The sequence below is a fragment of the Mercurialis annua genome, linkage group LG7 (genome assembly GCF_937616625.2).
Source record: "Mercurialis annua linkage group LG7, ddMerAnnu1.2, whole genome shotgun sequence".
Lineage (NCBI taxonomy): Eukaryota > Viridiplantae > Streptophyta > Magnoliopsida > Malpighiales > Euphorbiaceae > Mercurialis > Mercurialis annua.
In genome coordinates, this window is record NC_065576.1 from 31,999,144 (window position 1) to 32,014,747 (window position 15,604).

Here is a 15,604-nt window from a genome sequence, read left to right on the forward strand (position 1 = left end):
ATCTTATCAGATTCTTGATGACAAGGCAATTCCAGAAGATGATGACGTATCGGCTGATGGCCTTCTTAGACTCTGACAGCGACCGCGACCTCGAGCCAACTCATCAAGATGCCAGTGTTGATGATATTGTCGCCGATCAGCAGGGCGAGAATTGGAAAGAGCCCTTATTTATGATGTAAGCCTTAAAGACGAAGGGCATCAACCTCTTCAAATCAGAGGATGATCTATCGGCTTTTAAGAAGTTAGTCTCCGCATTGGCCGAGTCCCCTGTTGGTATTCTCAACGACAAGAGCCAAACCAAAGGGGCCAGCATTCTCGTCTCTTTGCCGGTCTTTGAAATGATTTTCGCCGAGGCGGTGTCTGTCCAGACTGAATATGAAAAATTGATTCGCCAGGAGAACAAGGCAAAGGAACGGATAGAGATTCTAAAGACATCAGTGAAAGCTGATGTTACTCATCTTTAGAACGGCAGAGAGAAGGTCAAGGATATCTCGGCCAAGATAGCAGCTCCCCAATCACCACATTCGGTTGAGGAGATGAATGTATCCAAACTAGAAAAAAGGCTGGCGGATGATATGTCTGAGGGCACTGCTTTAGAAAGGCGTCAGGGTCTTCTAAAGAATGGGCTGTAAAAAGAGGTGTTAAAGTACAAGGAGGCGCGCCAAGAGTACAATCAGCTCAGGAGCGAGTTGGGCGATCTTTTTGATGATTTTTTAATGTAACCATTTTCAGTTTTTATTTTTGAAGTCCGGAACAATTTGTTTTCGGTTTTGTAATTTCGTACCTTTATGCACAATATCATTGGCTTTAATTAAAACTTATTGCTTTTATCTATGTCTCAAAATACATTTATCGGCCTTGCTGTCAGAAGTGGTCCACAAATATATCACCCTTTAAATGATTCATGTTTAACTTTCAACTTTTTATTAATTGTTGAGAAAAACAGAGAACCCGTAGAAAAAGCTCAACTTACAATTTTCGGTCCTTATGGCCGAACTATAACATGAATCGGCTGAACCAGTCCGAGATTCTAACTGAATCGGCCTTTATATTCGATATTACATAAATCTGTCAATTCGTACCGAATCGCTCTAACTAATCGGCCATCATTTCCCGAAAAGTTCATCCTAAGTATCGTTACTCCGCGGCGGCGTCAAACAATTGTCGGTCTATATTTTCCTAACAGCTAGGATCGTACTTATTTAGAAATTGACCGTTGATCACTCTATCGTGCTTAGCTCCATCAAAATTGGCCAGAACATATGCCCCGTTAGTCAGTACCATAGTCACCATGAAAGGCCCTTCCCAATTCGGGCTCCATTTGCCTAATCGCCTGTCCTTGTGACCTATTGGCAAGATCGCCTTCCACAACAAATTGTCCACGACAAAGCTTTTTGTGGTTAGCTGCGGTACCATTGGTAGTGGCAGCGGCGATTTTGGGTAGTAGTCGGCAGCTCGTTTTTCAGCAGTTTTCTTGTTCGTTTTTAGCTCGATTCTCACTCGTTTTAGCTCCATGTTTCATGCAAAAGTAGTCAAAAATGCATAAAATTGAACAAGGAATTCAAAAATGACTGCCTGGAAGTGTTTTAAGGTGATTAAATAAAAAATATATAACTACAGCAACTTTACATTTGTATTTTTCATGGCAAAAATAGCTAAAAACATCTAGAAACATGCATTCTAGAGGTTTTAATTAATTGAGTTTCTAGATAAGAGCATAAAAACAGTTAATTACAGCTAATTAACATGCCTTCAATGGTTTCATGGTTGATAATTTAATCATTGAACCTAACATGACAATTTTATGGCTAAAACTGGCAAATAAGCTAACATACACCCTAAATCACATAAATACAACAAATACAATGATGATTATGACATATATTCATGGAAAATCAAATGGATAAATAAGAGGGTCCTCAGAATTACCGGTCTGAGTCATTGGCTCGTTTGCTGGAGAAGTGGATGCGGAATCCAGCTTTGAATCTGGTGCTTGTGCTGCGTTCTTGGAGAATTAACACGTGTTTTAGTGTTTTTAGGACTGGAAATTGGTGTGATTTGTGTATGTGGTGTGTGGAATATTTGGCTATGGATAGTCTAAGGGGGATCAACTTTTTTAGTCTTATTCTCTAGGGTTTGTGTGTCACCTCTAGTTAGGCTGATTTAAGGTTCAATTTATAGTAATCTAATTAGGGTTAGGGTTTGCTTAAATCTATCTACAGTCTTGTCCATCTAGAGTTTGGATTTAAAGAAGTTTTAAGTGATAAGTCTAGAAATATTAGGATTAGCTTTTAATTAATTAATTAGGATTTGAACTTTAATTTTTGGATTTTGGCTTGCTAGCTAATTAAAAACATTCTAAAAGTCAATTTTGGTGCCTAAAAGTGTCGAAAAGGCTTCTAAGACCCATGAGATTGGTTATAGTCAATTTCAATCCGTAAAACTTATAACTTTGTCCATAAACTTCTAAGATATTGCAATTAGTCCAATTTCTGGACTAAGACTACAATCTCTTTGGATTTGTATGGGTTATTTACGGCTAATTGCATTTTAATCCTCCAAGTTTGCAGCTGTGTACAAATTACGTCTGCTTGAATTCCAGCAAGCAAATCTGTAGCTCGTCACCCGAATGGATTTCTCTGGAAATCATCATTGGACGCTTCAGTCTCTTATCACTTTTTACCTGTCCAGATAATAGGTGTCTACAATAATACATTTAATTTAAATAAAAAATTATTAAATTTAAATCGATTTTGAAAAGTAAAAATTATGTGCAATTAAAATATTTACATATTCAAATTTAAACCTATTGAAATAAAAAATAATGAATTTAAAAATAATATATTTAATTATAATAATATACAAAGAAAAAATATATTGGATTAGAATAAAAGAATAAAAGTAAAAAATTATATAAAAGAATAAATGTGTTTGGAAATCCATAACGCCCCCTCAAGTTAAGTTCTTTATTTGACTTGTTTTACATAATAAAGTATCTTCACTTCATTTTTTGGCTATTCGTTCTATTATTTTTTTAGGAATATTCGTTATGTTCTCTTTGTGGAGTTTTAGAAACACAAGAACATATTTTAATTCATTGTAGTTATACTAGAAATATATGATGTGTATATTTCAGAGAATGGACTTGATTTGGATCTTTCTTTCGTCGTTGGAGGATTTTATGATTAAATGGCATAATATTATTCAGAGAGGTATTTGATGAAATTTATGGCAGATAACTTAGATGCTTATGATTTGAGAAATTTGAAAATGCAGGAATGCTAGAGTTTTTCAGAATAAGACGCTGGATAAGGATATCTTTAACTATTTTTTGTAAGGCAGTTTGGTTGTTTAAGAATTTTAATATGAGCTTTTCCTATTCAGGCTAGACTATTATAAGAGTCCTTGTTGTATTTTGTTATCGGTTATTGATTTTGGCCTTGGCTTTAAGTTGTAACTTTTAATGTCAATATAGTGTGCCATTTTTTGTGCGAAAGCTTATAGTTTCGGTTTTGCCACTTCTTGTGACTTTTTGATATACGTATCATTTATATAAAAAATTATATTACTAATTTCAGACTTAACTAAAGACACTAAACTCGTTCTTTGTCAAAGGGAAAATGGTAAGTTTTGCCCTTAATATTTATGTTGAAGTATAAGTCTTTCATGATAAATTTATTTGAAATGTACTCTCAAAGTTTGAAAATAATTTTATTATACCCTTCTTGCAAAGTTAACCTTTTGTTTCATAAGAAGAGTGTATTAGAGTTGTTTTCAAAATATTTGAGGTATAGTTTAGATAATTTTTTCGTGAGAGGTTTATTGATTTCAAAAGAAAATATTAAAAGTGTTTTTATATTAACTTATACCATAGTTTTTAGATTTTAAACTCTAAATCTTAAATCCCAATCCTAATTCTTAATCCATAACCATAAACTCTAAATCCTATATCATAAACCACAAAAAATAAATCCTAAATTTTAAACTCTAATTCTTTAACCTAAATTTAAAAATCTTAAATTTAAACCCTAAATAATAATATTAATTTGCAACCTTAAATTTTAAGTCTATACTATAAACGCTTAAGCCTAAAAACTAAATAATTTATCATAAACTATAACTTATAAAAGAAAAAAGGATCATCTCACCCTCTCAACTTGGCACAAAAGATTAAAAAAATCATTTTCAAACAAAGTTGATCAAAAACAACTCGTAAGTTGGCAAATTCTTATCAAAATGATCATTTCCAACTCTCATCCTCTTGCGTGAAACACACACTCCATTACAAAATAAAAATTGTTTAAAGAGACCAAATTTTTTTAATTCATTCATAAATTGATACTTAATCATTTACAAATTTCAATTATATCCCTACAATTTTAACAATTCAAAACTCTTACCATCAAATAAAGATATACGAACCTTTTTGTACTTTTTATATTTTAACCTCTTTTTCCTCACTTACACCTAAACTCTAAATGAATGCCTAAATCCATCTAAATCATTGCCTGCCACCGGCCACCTTTAACCTTAAGCATCAAGCTGCATCGGATGAACAACAAAAGAAGAGCACTAACAACAGAAGACAACGACAAATAAACAAACCAGTTTGTTGCCCTTCAGCTGGAAGAAGACGAGGAATGTTGCTGCTAACGAACGACGATAGACAACACTGCTTGGTATGCGGGTTGCTGCAATACTGGTTATTGATGGACGACATTCTTGGTAGAGGATGAAAATGAAAAGTTTCCGGTGGAGGAGCTGCATATGGGCGGTGGTAGAAGAATAAGAAGAAGAGGGTGAGTTATTAAGGGTTTAATTAAATGATTTATATCTGAGATTGTTTAAAACTCTCTCTTTTGTTTCTAACAAACCCTAGTTGCCTAGAGCTTTTTTCTTATTTCTTCTTCGGCAGCCATTAATGACTTAATTTTTCTGTTGACGGTAGCCACCCCTTTATTTATGTTATTTTAATTTCATAGAATATAATAAATAGCCAATTCTTATTCATTTATTTGATGGATTAAAATTTATCACGAAGCTCAATTCAGTTATCAAGAAGCGAAGATAGATTGAAGATCTTTTAATAATAAAATGGATTCGTCTATGAGTTATACTAGTTTTTTTTTATTGTTTGTCTTTTTTATGAATGTTTTATTTTATTCTTTCTTTATGAAAGGTTTGTTGTCCTTTCTCTGTGAAAGGTTTGCTGCCTCTTTTTTAGAAGGAGTTATCAAGTGTTGATTGAATCGGATGCTGTGAGTTTGCGGGTGATTGAAGAAGTTTGATCGAAGAGTGATTGAAGATTGCACTTAATTTGCGAAACAGTTAGTAATTTATTTTTATTTTCGTAAGTAAGATCTGCGAATCAGGCAGCATGTTGTCTGTTCCATGTCAGGTCATCGGATTTAGTTTTTAAATTATCCCGAATTTCTTACAAATGTAACTGTTTAATTAGGTTCATTTAGGAATAATTAAGTTATTTAGGATAAATTAGGATTTATTAAAGTTTAATTCGATTTTTAATTAAGGTGTGTTTAATTAGGATTATAATTAGGATTAATTAGAGATAATTAGAATTAATTAAATTTCTCATTCTTTTTTTGTCAAAAGGGTGAGAATGGCCCGATTTGCCAACTTCGTTTAATTATAAACCATAAACTCTAAACTCTAATAACCTGACGTAAAATTAATATTTTGCACTATTAAATACGTTGCTTCATTCACATATCATCTTATAAAAATAAGACAAAATCAAAAACTATTTCACCATCTTTGGATAATCATCGATAAGCAAATCGATGTAATCAGGCTTTGAACTTTCCATACCACTAATCGCCGAAAGTGAATCTGACTCCACAACTGAATTCTGCCATATATCCAGCTTAATATCTTTTGTGGCCATAATTCTACAAGTCGATGAGATAAATCAAGCAAATGTTATTTTTTGTGATTTGTAAAACCATCATGTGTTCGTTGCGAGAAATACTCACCACTCTTATATTATTGTTGTCTTGAAAAACAACTTTAAGACGACTTGAGGGAGACATAATCCAAACTATTACACCTTCAAGGCGTGATTAGATGTCACTTTTCTTAAAATATTTTGCTAAAATTAGCATATTCTCCAGAATAAAACAAGCTCTTCTACTTATGCAAAGTAGAAGCAGGAGTAACATTAGTATAATATATTTGATATATATAGTATCTCCACTAATCCAGCTAACACTAGGTTTAAAGTTTAAATAAAGATAGTAGATATTTATTGGTAGCAGAAAATCAAAGATCATGGGTATAACTTTGAACGTGTTAATGTAACAAAAAATCAAAACGTGATTAAAAAAAAGTAATGTTTAATTTCTTAGTAAAACTATCAGAGAGATTTTGAGGAATGACCTAAATAAATTTTACACTAGGTAAAATATGGATTTTTAAAGTAATCCATAAAAAAGTAATTATGTGTAGAAAAGAGTTTAATCGAGTTTCGGGCCAAACCCACTCCAAATCCATCCTCCACCTCTACACCCAAACCCACTCCAAAGAGATGGGGGGGGGGGGGGGGGGGGGGGGGAGCTCATGATTTCCTCTTCAACACACTTTTGAGCCCACAATTTTGTTAGTGATATGCACTAGGTCAATCATGTTTGACCATGTTTTGACTTTATCATTTTGTTATTTATTGATTGTCAGTTTTTATCATTTTATATTAATGATTAAAATACTTGAATGGTTAATTCTTTCTAAGGTCATAAAGTATGTGACTTGATAGTAGAACTCTTATGTTTAATAAAAGAATTATATATACCATCTATCCCTAGTCTTAATAGAACATTGAGACTAGTATGATGTTGACTGATGATTATGTTTTACTAATCATGTATATGAGATATTAAGTCAAATCATAGGTGCTATTTGAGAAATAAGGCACTGGATGACCCACTGTGAGAATACTACATAGATCACTGTCATAAGTAATTCTAATTACAGTTCTATTAGTATAATCCTTTGACCTTGAAATCATCATGGATTTCTACATAGCTATTTCATGTTTTGATACAGTTTTACATTATCTTTAACAGGATAATGGAATAGATTGTCATTGGATATGAAAGTAACTATGTGAGAAATGTGAGTGACTGAGAAGGAATTTGTCCCTCATTTATTTGAGTAAGATATCTATGGGCCCCTTGAAAAAGATAGACTGAAGGAAATGCATGGCCATGCTAATTGATAAGGAGTAATCATTTTCAGTCTACTTAGAGTCAAAAAACTAATGATTGAATATTATAAGGATGACAGGACTATGCCTTATATTCAATCTGGATATCGAGTGACAAAGGGATTAAAATATTATTATAAATGGTTAAATCAGATTATCGATATTCGTATAACTTGGGTAGTCATAATGTCTTGCTAGAGGCCACTTATGACTTGTGGGCTGAAATAGGGATTTCGAGCCTACTACCAACGTTATATGAACCTACAGGGTCGCACACTAAGAACAGGCCCAAAACAGTTATGGGTTGTACAAGCCCAATGTGATTAAGTGATTAATTATATATATATATATATATATAAATATATATATATATAAATATATATATATATATATATATATATATATGTATATATAATTCGTAATATATATATATATATTAATAAATATATATATTAATTCGAAATTTAAGGATAAGTGTTTTACTTAATTTATTATTTTTTAGAAGATAATAAATATAGTAATTAATATATATGGATGATCATCAAAAAGGAGTTTTTGATAAACATAAACTTGTAGAATTGCAATGAGATTGAAATTCGAATTTGTCTCAAACCCTAGTGTTGTTTATCACTATAATTACACATTAAGCAATTGGTTTGAGGATCACGAAATTCATTATTCACTAAATCACTAAAATTCTAAATTGCTTGTGAAGCAATAGTAATAGCACACAAGCACTAGTTTTGGCTAAGGTCTGTTCGTGTGGATACTCGTAGAGGACGCGTTTTTTTGGAGGCGTTTCTGATCCGAGGCAAGGTATCACCAAAGTGAACCACCTCCTTCCTTCCTACATTGCTGTTGAATTCGACATACAAGTAAGTACTTATTCTGTTAATTCGAATTACATGGATCTTGGTTTGGGTTTTTAGATAAATTTTTGAAATTCCGCTGCGTTATGAACCTATAAAACCCGACAAATTTATTTTCATATATAAATATAAAATTGACTGTTTAAACTTCTCATGTGGAATTTTGGATTTTGAAATAACCTTTGTAAACACTTAAAACACAATAATCCCCTATTTATTTCAAAAAACGTAGCCGGATTAATTTCTCTAATCAGATAAGATACATTATTTTCGGTGTCTTATAGGCTATGAACCAAAACCTGAAAGGAAGAGTCATAACTCACGGTAAGCCTCACGAAGTATAACCAAAAATTGCATTTGTAAGTTATAATTATCAACAATCACATTATACCTTCACAAACTGCTACTTGACGCGGTTATGCGCTAATAGGCCGTGCGCATGCCTGGATATTCATGAGTGCTCTAATGATTAGTCACAAGTCATATAGGAGCGGTCCCATTCCATACTTATATAGGTGATTTCATCAAATTTATATAGTAACTATATTAAACCATCATTTAGGAAATGAAATCATTAAGAGTTATAAACTCACCTTCAAAACAGTTGATTCTAGCACAACTCACATCATAGGAATGAACTAAATTGATATTTAGTATTAGCAGAATTAACACATGACTTGTTATTACCCGTATGAACCAAATTCATGAAATCTCCGATCGTAGAGGTCAGAGTACCATCATGGTCAATACTCAAATTTGCACAAGTCCCATTCCCGTTGATGTTTTAAGAATCATTTTCCTTCCAAAGGTTTAGTTAGAGGATCATCCAAATTCACTTTTAATTTTATATAGTAAATGAACATAACTCTATCCTTTTGCAATTGGTTTACCACATCATGTCTTAGACAAATATGTCTATTCTTTTCATTGTAAATCTTATTCTTCGCAATGGCTATTGCCGCTTGGCAATCACAATGCATAAACAATGAAGGAGTTGGTTTTATTCCCAGAAGAATACCAACTAACAAGTTTTTCAACCACTCAACCTCATTGCCAGCTAATTACATGGCTATAAACTCTGATTCCATAGTAGACTTGGTAATTATTGTTTGCTTAGATGATCTCCAAGCAATCGCTCCTCCTCCAAGTGGAAACGCATAACCATTAGTGAATTTTGTCTCATCTGAATTTGAAATCCAATCATCATCATTATATCCTTCTAATACAGCGGGAAATACACTATATAGGATACCATAGTTCATGGTTCTTCTCAAATATTTCACCAGTCGGACTATGCCATTCCAATGATTACGGTTGGGATTTTGTGTATATCTACTCAATCTATACACAACATAAGCTATGTCAGGTCGAGAGAAATTCATCAAATGCACCACATTCACAATAATATGAGCTTACTGTAATTGAGTCACAAGATCTCCTCTATTCTTTATTAATTGAGTGTTACCATCATATGGGTTACTCACAGGTGTGACATTAAAATGTCCAAACTTCGTAAGAAGTTTCTCAATATAATGATCTTGTGATAGCATTATACTATCACCCTTTCTTATAATTTTAACACTCGAAATCACATTTGCTTCTCCCATAACTTTCATATTAAATTGAGAAGTAAGAAAATACTTTATCGCATGTATTATACTAAGCATGTACCAAATATAAGCATGTCATCCACTTATAACCAAATAATGACACACTAACATATTTACCAACATCAATAGAGGTTAATCCATCACTTATTAAAACTTGACCAAATTTCTCATATAATTGTTTAGTAACTTGTTTTAAACCATATAAAGATTTTAGAAGTTTGCAAATTTTGTTCTTTTGTTTAAAAATAATACAACCCTCATATTGTCTCATATAAATTTCTTCTTTTTAACTCACCATTTAAAAATGATGTTTTAACATCCATTTGATAAATAAAAAGTTTCTAAATGAAAGTTAAGACAATTAAAAACACAACTAGAAGCAATCCTAGTCACATGGGTAAAAGTGTCAAAATAATCAATATTTTGTTTTGGAGAAAAATCTTTTACGACCAATCTAACTTTATATTTTTCAATTGAACCATCATGATTAATTTTTCTTTTAAAAATCCATTTACAACCTACGGGTGTTACTCCAGGAAGTAAATCAACTAAAATCCTAATATTATTTTGATTAATAGAATTTGTTTCAGTTTTAATAGCTTCTTTCTAAAAAAAAAACAGACTCAAAAGAAAAAATAGCCTCAGAATAAATTAAAGTTTCATTATCAACAAAATACATAGATGTCGCCAGTCCTTTTTTGAACGAAAGGGTTTAGTGGCCTTATTAGGTAAACTTAAGCAGTTTTATGATTTTTTTTTGAGTTTTGCGATAGAGGCCTAGAGTGAGGTGCCACGATTAATTATTAACGTGTTAGTTGAGTTGGTTAGTAGTTACTTACAGTTAGCTCTGCTAGTTCCTATGATAGCAACAAAATGCTGCAAAATCATGGCTCTGGATCATCATTTGATTTTATACTTCTCTACCTCTTCATTTCAACTTTTCTTTGCACATTCTGGTAACAGAGTTTAAATAAAAATAGTAGAATTTTTTTGAAAATAGAAAATCAAAGATCATGAGTTTATCTTTGAAAGGATTATTATAATAAAAATCAAAACGTGCTTTAAAAAAAGGTAATGTTTAATTGCTTAGTCAAACTGTTAGAGAGATTTCCGAAATTGATCCAAACTAATTTTACTCTAGGTAAAATATGAACTCGGGTCAAGCCCACTTGACCACTTGAAATCCATCCTCCACCGTAACACCCACTACAAAAAATAGCGAGGGGGGGGGGGCAGAAGGGGGGCGATCCAATTACTTTCCCTTCAACGTACTTATGAGTTTATAATGTATTTTTTTCTGTAAATATAAAATTGGGTGTTTAAATTTTTTATGTGGAATTTTGATTTTTGAAATAACATTTGCTAAACTCTTAAAACACAACTCAGTCTATCGTTCCACACAATATCATTTCTATTTCTCCAAATCTGTCAACAAAAAGAGTCCGTCAGAGTTCGATCCTCTTTATTTAACAAAATTAGTCAAAATCATCATATTTGAGCTATTCAAGTTGAAAGATTAGAAGATCCTTTACCATAATTATATGTAATTACTGATACAAAAAATACAAATATTAAAAGGCCTCTATCTTAAGTGGCTAACTAGAAAGTTGTCCAAACAATAGGGGGGTATTTGTATTTTTATCTCCAAAATTAAAAAAACGACAACTAGTTAGTTGATTGTGGGTCAGTTGGTTAGTTACTTCCCGTTAGCTCTGCTAGATCATATGATAGCAACAAAATGCTGCAAATTCTCTACTTTGTTAGAAAAACATATACTTCTCTACCTCTCCATTTCAACTTTTCTTTTGCACATTCTATGCATCTCTTATTCACTTAAATCAAATCAATGCCCAGTTGATGGGAATACACATTATATATATTCCATCTTGAGGGGGATGTTAGAATAAACAGAGATCAGGCTTCAAGGTCCAGCTCAGAAAATCAGTTAATAAAGTCCATCTCAACAAAGTCATTTATGCGTGTTAGTTTTTACTGTTTTGGCTTTTCTGTTATTTATAACAGATGAACTAGCCGTTATATTTTAGACAAATAGGAAATAGACAAGTGGTATGTACTTAGTCTATATAAACATTGTAAACCTTCTGATTAAAGGTTAATAAGAATTTCTCATAACTTCCATTAATTCTATTCTTCACTTCTTCTTCTCCAAATTCTAAAATCAAGGTCCAGCTCAGCAAATCAGTTGATAAAGTCCAGCTCATCAAAGTCATTTATGCGTGTTAGTTTTTACTATTTTGGCTTTTCTGTTATTTATAACAGATGAACTAGCCGTTGTATTTTAGACAAATAGGAAATAGACAAGTGGCATGTATAGTCTATATAAACGTTGTAAACCTTCTAATTAAAGGTTAATGATAATTTCTCATAACTTCCATTAATTCTATTCTTCACTTCTTCTTCTTCAAATTCTAATATAATATCAGTGCAATCAATCGAGAGTTTATAATCATTTCAGAAAAATTCATTTCTGTTTCATTTCTTATAATCAGCAACATGTTTTCTTTTTTCTGTGATTTTCTTGATAAACAAACAGTTAGTTTTTCAATTCTTGAAGTTTTTCTTGAATCAATTTTTCTTTTCTTTTCTTTCTTGAATCTTGAATCTTAATTTTCCTAAGTTCTTTTACTAGTTAAAAAATGACTAGTTCTTTCTCAGATTACGAGAGTCCTTCAAGTTCGTTTTATCTTCATCCTAATGAAAACTTATCTTTGGTTTTGGTTTGGGTTAATTACATATAAAATCACCACCTTTATATGAAATTGCAAAAATAACACGACCTTTAAAACGTGGCAATTCAGGGCACCACCTTTCATTTCTTTTCAAAAATAACACGGGTACATTTTTAGTGGCGTTTTTGCTGACGTGGCATGACACGTGGCACTCTCATCGAGTGTCCAAGTCAGCAAAATTTTATCTAAAAACGTGCCCATGTTGTTTTTGAAAAGAAATGAAAGGTGATGCCCTGAATTGACACGTTTTAAAGGTCGTGTTATTTTTGAGAATTCGTGTAAAGGTGGTGATTTTATATGTAATTAACCCTTTTGGTTTCACCTCTGTTGAATGGACATAATTTTCATTCATGGTTTAGGTAAATGAGGATGTGTCTTATTTCCAAGAATAAAATAAAATTTGTGGATGGAAGCATACCAATAGCAGCAGTTACAGATCCAATTTACTCTATTTTGGAAAGGTGTAATACCATGGTGCTTTCTTGGTTATTGAATTCTTTATCTCCATCAATTGCACAAAGCATTTTGTGGCTTGATAATGTTTCGGATGTTTGGAAGGATCTGTTTGACAGATTTTCACAAGGTAACTGTGTTCGTATATCTAATTTGCAAGAAGAAATTGCTGCACATAAATAGAATAGTTTGTCTATTAATGAATATTTTACTCAGTTAAAAATCTTGTGGGATTAGTATGTTAATCTTAGAATGATTCCATTTTGTTCTTGTATACCACAATGTCATTGTGATGCTTTAAAGACAGTTAAGGATCAACAAGATGCAGATTATGTGATAAGGTTTTTAAAAGGCTTAAGTGATTCCTATGTTGTGATTAGGACTCAAGTTTTGATGTTAGATCCTTTACTTAAAATCAATATGATTTTTTCACCAGTTTTACAGCATGAAAAACAATTGCCTATTCCAACTTTTCAGAGTATTGAGTCATCTATTTTTGCTGCACAAGCGAATACAGGATCTTATCAAAATAAATCTTTCTCTAATTTTCCTGGTAATAGAGTTTTTAGACCTCCTGCTAATGGTGTTACTTTTAGACCTCAGGGTAATGTTTTTAGACCCCAAGATGGACATAAAAGGTTTTATTCAGCTCCAAACAATAGAAAATCAATTTGTAGTTTCTGTGGATCTTCTGGTCATAATGTTGACATATGCTTTAAAAAGCATGGGTATCCTTCTGGTTTTAGACCAAAGTATAGGCCTCAAACTATGTTAATCAAGTTGGGAGGTTGTTAGTATCAAGATAGTTAATTAAGAATTATTTGAACTAACAAATATGAGATTTCTGTGATTTTAATTAAAACTAATAAAAACAAAAAATAATGATTTAAGGAATAAACAATAACGACGAATAACTCAGAATATTGCTTTCGTATGGATTATCGATGCCTTACAAATCTAATTTATATCAATCAATTTTGATTGTTACATGCAATGGAGGATAGATCGAAGGTACTAGCTCAATATTCCTATAATGTTGCTAGCTTATTGATTATACCCTATTACCCCGAATCACCCTTACTCTCACGACTTACAGAACGATAAAAGATAAACTGTAATTTATAATCAACGCATTATCAATTAGTTATCCACACAGACCACATAACGCAAACATGGTGGTCAGACAATGTTTTGTAATTATGCCTTGGTTACCCTTTTCCAATTAAATTGCTTAAGTCCCCTCCTCACAATTTATTCTAAGTTCATGTAATTTTTAGCTACTCAATCACAAGCATTACTCTCAATAACTAAGGATTGCATTAACAAAGAAAGATATAGAAATTAGTTTTTAGAATTTAAAGCTAGCATCCATACTACTCACAATATTCCAAGTCAAGAAATTTAGCTAGACATAATTGAATTAACTAAACAACCAATAATTATAAACATATTCAAAACAAGAGATTGAAATAAAAATACTTGAGATAAAACCTGAAAATATTCTGAACACACGCATTCGAATCAAAGCTTCGAAGGATTAAGTCTTGAAAATAACTCTAAGGAACTAAAAGAGATTAACTAAAACTTAAATTGTTTGCAAACTAGTAAAACAATGAAAAACTAGATGATTACATATCCTTGAGTTGAGTCTATATATAGGGGAGGTTCTAGTAGTCTATTACAATTGGAATTCAAGTCGAGGTAAGAATCCAATTAGAATTAGGACTTGGAGCAAAAACCGTTCGTCAGACATTCCTGCCGAGGAAAGAGGTCTTGCCACCAAGCAGGAATGTGCCTTGCCCGGCCGGAAGTTTCCACAACAGCTTTTCCTGCCAGGCAACAACTTCCTGCCGGCCGGCAGGATTAGTTTCCTCGTCAGGACTGATTTCATTATAACTACCAACTTCGGACGGCCGTAACGTTTTGTACGCAACTCCAAATGACTTGGTTCTTGAGCTATTGGAAAGCTTGAGATGTCTAGTTTATTTCATATGCAGAGCAGAAATTCATTAGAGATCTCTAAGTATTACAAAATATCCAATCAATGGAAAAGGGTCAAATCTGCAAGTCCTTCAGTGCACCGTGTAATTTATCAATCTTCAAAACTTTATAAGCTGAGGTATATAACTTCGAATTTTGTAATTCTTAATGTTTTGGAAAGATTAGAATTTCTACAACAATTCATATGAAGAACACCTTCTTATTTGAGGTCTTGAAGAAGGACAAAACTATTCGTGCATGAACAAGGATCAATTTGATATATTTTCTTCGTTTCTTTGCAATTTCCTTTGATTCTTAGTCCATGACTTTCTTGCATAATTAAACTATAAAACAAAACCTTTCCAAGCATAATATCCTCAAAAATAGGAAGAATTACTAATAATCATACTTGGAAAACATTAGACAAAATATGCATATCAATGATCAAATGCAGGGTTCATTTTTTGGTGATCAAACTTATAGTAATGCTGGATATTATGAGGATAATGAATATGTTGGGAATGATAAAGGATATATTCAACAACAAGAAGTAGCTAATGCTGGTCAGAATGTTTCTAGTGCAATCAATCCTGTTATTACACAAGAACAATATACTCAGTTGATGTCTTTATTGCAACAAAACAATGATGCTTCAGCAATACATTCTCCAAGAGTGAATGTTTTATCTACTAATTTTGGAGCAGTTGCTAAGGATACTGGAGG